This window comes from Coregonus lavaretus (genome assembly GCF_964263955.1).
Source record: "Coregonus lavaretus genome assembly, chromosome: 10".
Taxonomy (NCBI): domain Eukaryota; kingdom Metazoa; phylum Chordata; class Actinopteri; order Salmoniformes; family Salmonidae; genus Coregonus; species Coregonus lavaretus.
Window position 1 is genome coordinate 34,151,756 of NC_139997.1, and position 8,081 is coordinate 34,159,836.

At 42.8% G+C, this 8,081-nt stretch overlaps 1 pseudogene across 1 annotated transcript; it reads left to right on the forward strand.

Annotated features, from left to right (window-relative positions):
* Positions 1–300: 300 nt before the first annotated feature.
* Positions 301–2,453, forward strand: LOC311136292 (protein BTG3-like; annotated as a pseudogene). Its single transcript has 2 exons — positions 301–325; positions 1,880–2,453. The product of its transcript is annotated as a protein BTG3-like (transcript).
* Positions 2,454–8,081: the final 5,628 nt, after the last annotated feature.

Here is an 8,081-nt window from a genome sequence, read left to right on the forward strand (position 1 = left end):
CTGGAAGTGAACAACATTCAAGATGTACTGTAAAGTGCTACATTCATTCAAAGTGTTTGAGGAGTAAGAGCTAACAGCCCCGAGCAAAATATCAATTTTTGAGGGGAAGATTGTATAAGGTTGTCTAAGCTGATTGTCTGAAAGCTTTACTGAGAGAAGTATTACATAATTTCCCCTCTCCTCTTTGTCTCACTTGTAAAATGTGTAGTACATAGGCTAGGCAATATTGACTCACTGTCATGTGAGTATGTAGGAGTATAATGATGTCTGGCTGTTGTGTTGACATGAAACTGCAAAGTGATGTGGAATTCCACTACTGTCCAAGGTAAACAAACTGTGTGTGTTCGTCAGGAGTATGCGTTATCCAAGAGTCAAACACTTAATGCAAGGAATAATCTCCCCAAAACATTACAATGACTCTTTCCTTTGAGTTACCATGACTTTAGAGTCTGATCAGACAAGTCTGAAACATGCACTGGGTGACAAAAAATATATGAAGTGTGATTATTTTCTACTGCAAACCTCATTAAAAAACGTGTTCACAATACAGATATGGGAGTGTTTACAGTACAGAATCTAGAGGCAAGTCAGAACAAATCTGTTCCACCAAAGAATTACAACACAGCTAATCTGCCCCTGCTCCTTCTCATCGAATCAACAAGCTGTTCAACACTAAACACACACAATCACTATCCCATTTTCCCAGCAGGTTCTCTAGTGTTTTTTGTGAAATGTGTGTATTACCTGCCTTAGTAATTACAGTATATTTTTGTTTTTCATAGATAGGGATTTTATCAGATTAACACTCTGCCAAAGACTATTGTCCAGCCCAAGAACTACATGTCATTTAGTTTTTTGTTTTTAAGGGTCTTTGAGATTATCTGTATAATATATAAAATATACAATTATTATTATTACTCTTAGTTTTGTGAATTCTATGGGCCTTTTGCAATCAAAAGGGTTTCTGGGTTCAACGACTGAGAATACAAGATTAGAATGATCTAACACATTAGATAGTGAAAACTATGAATTAAATGCAAATAAACAAGACAAAACCACAAAATACAACCAGTATTGATTGCAATTAGATTTGATCATGTATCTTGTGCATCTCAGTTTTGTCCCTGTATTTAGTTGAGCAAGTACCAATGCATGTACTGTAGAACTGTGTGGAAATGAGGTTAAAAAAAAACAACAACAACACCCCAGTGAAGTTTTCAGTAGTGGTGACCAATCTGATAAAGTCCCTGAGCCATTCTTCCTGTGTTATAAACACTCCCTGCTCTGAGACGGTAGTATCACTGGGCAGAGCTCTGGAAGTGTGCTACCTGTACACCTGGTGTTTCAGTTAATATGTAATCTAAGAGTCAGCTGGAAACAACATGGTGTAGGTAGAATAGTTTCACTCACATAGAAACCTGGTACATACAGTACATTAAATTACATATTATGATTCTCTGTCTCTACATCTTATTGATTGTTTTTGTTCCAAGGTTCATATTCATTCCTGTTCTCTCTTGCAACAGAGATTAAAGGTTAAACAAGGCAACAGTAAACATGTCGTCCCTCACGAATATCGCGTGACTAACACATTTCAGTTAATCACTAAAGCTCCCGCCTTCAGTGTAATTTAGTAAATACCGGATCTCTATGGCAAGACGCATAATTCACTCAAGTTTAATCAAAATCGGGCCAGTGCTGTCTGAGATATCACATGTGACTAACGTACTAACGGATGGCGACAGATCATGGGGGACAATAAACATATTTTGTGGCCAAATAGGGTGAAGGGTCAGAAAGCAAACTTATGTAAACTGTACAAAAATATAAACGTAACATGTGAAGTGTTGGTCCCATGTTTCATTAGCTTAAATAAAAGTTCCCCAAAATGTTCCATACGCACGGTCCCCTGACAACCCCAGCAAAGGACAGGCCTTCAGGTGTATTCGGCTGAACAGGTTGCAGAGGGAGGATCCAGAGCTGCTACGGGCCTGCCAGGAGAGTGGGGTTCAGTACAAGGACCTTGGCCTGCCCAGGGGAGGTGTGCTGCAGGTATGGAGAGAAGAACCATGCTTTCACGGTGGCCAGTTTCTTTGGTGATGAGGATGTGACTAAGAAGGTGACCAGCGCTGTGGAGAGGGGGACATCTGACTACCACTCCGGTTCCACCTCAGATGAGGATAGTGGTCTCAGGGAAACCCGTCCTCCCCTTTCCTTCCCCCAAAATCATCACACATACCAGGTGATCTACTCAGCTGCTCCTTTGTGGCGTCCTCCTGTGCCCACGCAGAAGAAGCCCGGTAAAGGATATAACGTCCCTCCATGTCCTCCTCACTATGGCTTCAGACAACAAGGCAGACCCACCCCTTCACAGACACAACGGCTGGGCTCTGCCTGGCCAGAGAGGGGGTCACGGGTACTGGGGTGGCACTCCAGGCCTGGCTTACTGTTAGGGACCACTGTAGCAAGTGTTGACGTTAGTATAAGCCTGTTCCAGGTGCCCAAGTTACCTGAGCTGTTGAGGATAACCACTAGAGCAAGCAATAGTTAATGGGCAGCAGGTAGCCTAGCGGTTAAGAGCGTTGGGCCAGTAACCGAAAGGTTGCAGGTTTGAATCCCTGAGCTGACTAGGTAAAAAAATATTCGATGTGCCCTTGAGCAAGGCACTTACATTTGTCATTTAGCAGACGCTCTTATCCAGAGCGACTTACAGTTAGTGAGTGCATAATTTTTCTTTTTTCATACTGGCCCCCCGTGGGAAACGAACCCACAACCCTGGCGTTGCAAGTGCCATGCTCTACCAACTGAGCTACACGGGACACTTAACCCTAATTGCTCCTGTAAGTCGCTCTGGATAAAAGCATCTGCTAAATGACTAAAATGTAAATAGGGCAGTGTGGGTGAGACAGGTGTGAGTCACTTATTGAGAGCTTGCCAATTAGGAACTGAGTCATGTCTGGAATACCCAGATTCATAGATTGTTCAAATACACTACATGAACACAAGTATATGGACAACTGCTTGTTGAACATCTCATTCCAAAATCATGGGCATTAATATGGAGTTGGTCCCCCTTTTGCTGCTAGAACAGCCTTCTCTCTTCTGGGAAGGCTTTCCACTAGATGTTGGAACATTGCTAAGGAGACTTGCTTCCAATCAGCCACAAGAGCATTAGTGAGGTCGGGCACTGATGTTGGGCGATTAGGCCTGGCTCGCAGTCGGTGTTCCAATTCATCCCAAAGGTGTTCAATGGGGTTGAGGTCAGGGCTCTGTGCAGGCCAGTCAAGTTCTTCCACACCGATCTCGACAAACCTCTTCTGTATGGACCTCGCTATGTGCACGGGGGCATAATCATGCTGAAACAGGAAAGGGCCTTCCCCAAACTGTTGCCACAAAGTTGGAAGCACAGATTCGACTAGAATGTCATTGTATGCTGTTGCGTTAAGATTTCCCTTCACTGGAACTAAGGGGCCTTGCCCGAACCATGAAAAACAGCCCCAGACCATTATTCCTTCTCCACCAAACTTTACAGTTGACACTATGCATTCGGGCAGGTAGCATTCTCCTGGCATCCGCCAAACCCAGATTCATCCGTCGGACTGCCAGATGGTGAAGCGTGATTCATCACTCCAGAGAACGCGTTTCCACTGCTCCAGAGACCAATGGCGGCGAGCTTTACACCACTCCAGCCGACGCTTGGCATTGTGCATGGTGTTCTTAGGTTTATGTGCGGCTGCTTGGCCATTGAAACCCATTTCATAAAGATCCCGACGAACAGTTCTTGTGCTTTCATTAGGCAGTTTGGAACTCGGTAGTGAGTGTTGCAACCGAGGACAGACGATTTTTACGCGCTACGCGCTTCAGCACTCGCCGGCCCCGTTCTGTTAGCTTGTGTGAACTTCCACTTCGAGTCTGAGCGGTTGTTGCTCCTAGACGTTTCCACTTCACACTTACAGTTGACCGGGGCAGCTCTAGCAGGACAGAAATTTGACGAACTGACTTGTTGAAAAGGTGGCATCCTATGACGGTGCCACGTTGAAAGTCACTGAGCTCTTCAGTAAGGTCATTCTACTGCCAATGTTTGTCTATGGAGATTGCATGGCTGTGCGCTTGATTTTATACACTTGTCAGCAATGGGTGTGGCTGAAATAGCTGAATCCACTAATTTGAAGGGGTGTCCACATACTTGTGTATATATAGTGTAGTTAATGGCTTTGATACAATTGTACTCATTTGCAGTTTAAATCTGAATTGCAGCATACATACACTGTAAAACCAACTGTTCAGGATCTGATCACTTAACTAAACACTTTTCTGTTACACTTTTTAAACATGGCAAGGCATTTAGAATTTCAATGAAAATGCGTCACAGTTTTTACAATCCAAACACCAGAACATGTTTATTCGCTGTAACATTTTTTAAACACATCAACAAATTTATTCAGCACAAGGTGTTTAGGTTTTAAACACTAAACACTGGGGGTGTTGTTTTAACACTGTAAGGTGTAAAGCCGTATTTCCCAGCATGCCTTTCGAGTGAAAGTGAGAGACATGGTTGTTGCATTCAATAACTTAGATTCCTGGAGCTAGTTTATGTGTTTAAATTTAAAGTAAATCCTTTATGACCACATATTATAGATTTCATAAGGCCTTTAGTTATGGCCTAGTTATCCTCAACATTGTGGTCTGAAAATCCTGGCTCATGGGCCACATCAGACATGCAAGTCACAATACACTAGTTTGTGAAGTGTTAGTAATTCCTATCAAAATCCAGGGATGATTTCCAAGAATTTGAATATTTCATCACTCACAACCTGCACTCAGAATGACTGCTATGGTGAATAATTTATTATCCAAGACTGCCTAAAATATCTAAACTGGAACAACCATCTCAGTAACGGGTGCAATAAATCCAACCCCTACAAATTTGATTAGTTTAGAAAAATTTCAGTTATTTATCTTTGTATAGTATTAAATAAATTAAAAGTATTTGACCCCCTCTCAATCAGAAAGATTTCTGGCTCCCAGGTGTCTTTTATACAGGTAACGAGCTGAGATTAGGAGCACACTCTTAAAGGGAGTGCTCCTAATCTCAGTTTGTTACCTGTATAAAAGACAACAGTCCACAGAAGCAATCAATCAATCTGATTCCAAACTCTCCACCATGGCCAAGGAGCTCTCCAAGGATGTCAGGGACAAGATTGTAGACCTACACAAGCCTGGAATGGGCTACAAGACCATCGCCAAGCAGCTTGGTGAGAAGGTGACATCGCAACAGTTGGTGCAATTATTCGCAAATGGAAGAAACACAAAATAATTGTCAATCTCCCTCGGCCTGGGGCTCCATGCAAGATCTCACCTCGTGGAGTTGCAATGATCATGAGAACGGTGAGGAATCAGCCCAGAACTACACGGGAGGATCTTGTCAATGATCTCAAGGCAGCTGGGACCATAGTCACCAAGAAAACAATTGGTAACACATTGCGCCATGAAGGACTGAAATCCTGCAGCGCCCGCAAGGTCCCCCTGCTCAAGAAAGCACATATACAGGCCCGTCTGAAGTTTGCCAATGAACATCTGAATGATTCAGAGGAGAACTGGGTGAAAGTGTTGTGGTCAGATGAGACCAAAATCGAGCTCTTTGGCATCAACTCAACTCGCCGTGTTTGGAGGAGGAGGAATGCTGCCTATGACCCCAAGAACACCATCCCCACCGTCAAACATGGAGGTGGAAACATTATGCTTTGGGGGTGTTTTTCTGCTAAGGGGACAGGACAACATCACCGCATCAAAGGGACGATGGACGGGGCCATGTACCGTCGAATCTTGGGTGAGAACCTCCTTCCCTCAGCCAGGGCATTGAAAATGGGTCGTGGATGGGAATTCCAGCATGACAATGACCCAAAACACACAGCCAAGGCAACAAAGGAGTGGCTCAAGAAGAAGCACATTAAGGTCCTGGAGTGGCCTAGCCAGTCTCCAGACCTTAATCCCATAGAACATCTGTGGAGGGAGCTGAAGGTTCGAGTTGCCAAACATCAGCCTCGAAACCTTAATGACTTGGAGAAGATCTGCAAAGAGGAGTGGGACAAAAACCCTCCTGAGATGTGTGCAAACCTGGTGGCCAACTACAAGAAACGTCTGATCTCTGATTGCCAACAAGGGTTTTGCCACCAAGTACTAAGTCATGTTTTGCAGAGGGGTCAAATACTTATTTCACTCATTAAAATGCAAATCAATTTATAACATTTTTGACATGCGTTTTTCTGGATTTTTTGTTGTTGTTATTCTGTCTATCACTGTTCATATAAACCTACCATTAAAATTATAGACTGATCATGTCTTTGTCAGTGGGCAAACTTACAAAATCAGCAGGGGATCAAATACTTTTTTCCCTCACTGTAGGTGTTCTCCTGGTTGAAAACTGCCTGGAAAAAGCTGACTATCATGTTTAATCTTGCATTCTAAATGCCTGTGTCTAAGACGAGGACACTTATTGGCAAATCTAAATGCCTTATGTTTACATTTTAAACACTGACGTTTAGGTTATAAACGTGTCACAGTTTTCATGGTTTTATAGTGCAGGCCTACGTAAGTAAATATAATATGAATTTGTTTGTGAAGTTACTGGTATTTGAGATAAGGTGTTCAATATTACAGTTAAGCAGCATTAAGCAGTCTTACAAAGTAAGGCAAAGGGCTGTTGTAATATCTGTCAGTCTGAGTAGGGGGAAGGTTTGTGACTGGATCGTTTGGATCTGCCACTGACATGGCCTCTCATCTGAAGAGGCAACCATTGCTTTAATCATGGGATTTCGCAAGCTTCTGGGCAAGGATCTGCAGAGGTGGGACTCCAAGGACTGCAAGCCCAGGTCATTGTATGCAAATTCACAGGACGTGTAGGTGGGGTCCATGATGATTTCGGTTGAATGCCTTTTGATATTTTCAAGTTGGTTGTGTTGGTGGACTGTGAGACCTGGGTGCCACACCGGAGCAGCATAATCGAGCACTGGACAGACAAAGCAGATGTTGACTGTCAGAGGGTGGGTTGCATGTGAAGATGGTTGCATGTCCCATTTTAGATTGGCTTGGAATGTCACGCTGAGCGCTTTGGCACTGGATACTACCTCAAGTGGAGCGGTAGCCTCGAGGTTCGAGAGGTGGGCCGGTATTCGAATCCCCAAGAAGCCTGCGGGGAAATCTGCAGGGAGTGAGCGAAAGGGCTTGGATATCCTGTAAACTACCTACCGCTGTTGTGCCCTTAAGCAAAGCACTTTACTCCTAAATGCTCCAGGGGCGCTGCTCGGCAGCATAAAGAATATCTGGGCAAACGGACCAATAAAGCATGTATTGTATTGTATAGACAGCATTTGGCTGCAATTTTCTTATTTTAAATCTTGCTCTACTTGACTTCTACTTAAAGGGCAACTCCGCCACTCTGTCACTTTTCAACCTCATATTCATTATCTCCAGCACCAAACCAGTGTACATATGTGAAAACAGAGCATTTCTATGATATGTGGTTAAAAAGATAAGGTCCTAAACAATACTTTACTGTGACAAAACCAGCAACGAATTTCTAGCCAGAGGGAGGGTATTTTCTTGCTCCCCACGTCACCACAAATATCAGTGTTTGAAAATCATTGTTTTTAAAATGTTTTAACTTTTGATGATGTCATCAGGTATAACTTTTTAATGTTATATTTATTTCTACAAAATGTAGAAATGCGCCATTTTCACATGTGTAGAAACTGGTTTGGTGCTGGAGATAATGAATATGAGGTTAAAAAGTGGGGGTTGCCCTTTAACTTTTATTTGAGCATAAAACAAGGATATTTTTGACTCAGTATGTTTTGCTTTGGTTACAATGGGAAGTTGTGTTCAGTTATTGTAACTGAACTTACTGAGAACCACCACAACTACAAACTTACAGTCAAACTGCCAGACCATTCATAAATTACCATTACTGATCTGAAGCAACGTTCTAATTCACCTACTCCAAATGATGTAGTAGAATTTTGTTTAATATGGTATAGAGATTGCACAAAAGTAAAGCACAAAACTAGCACACTAAAGTTTTT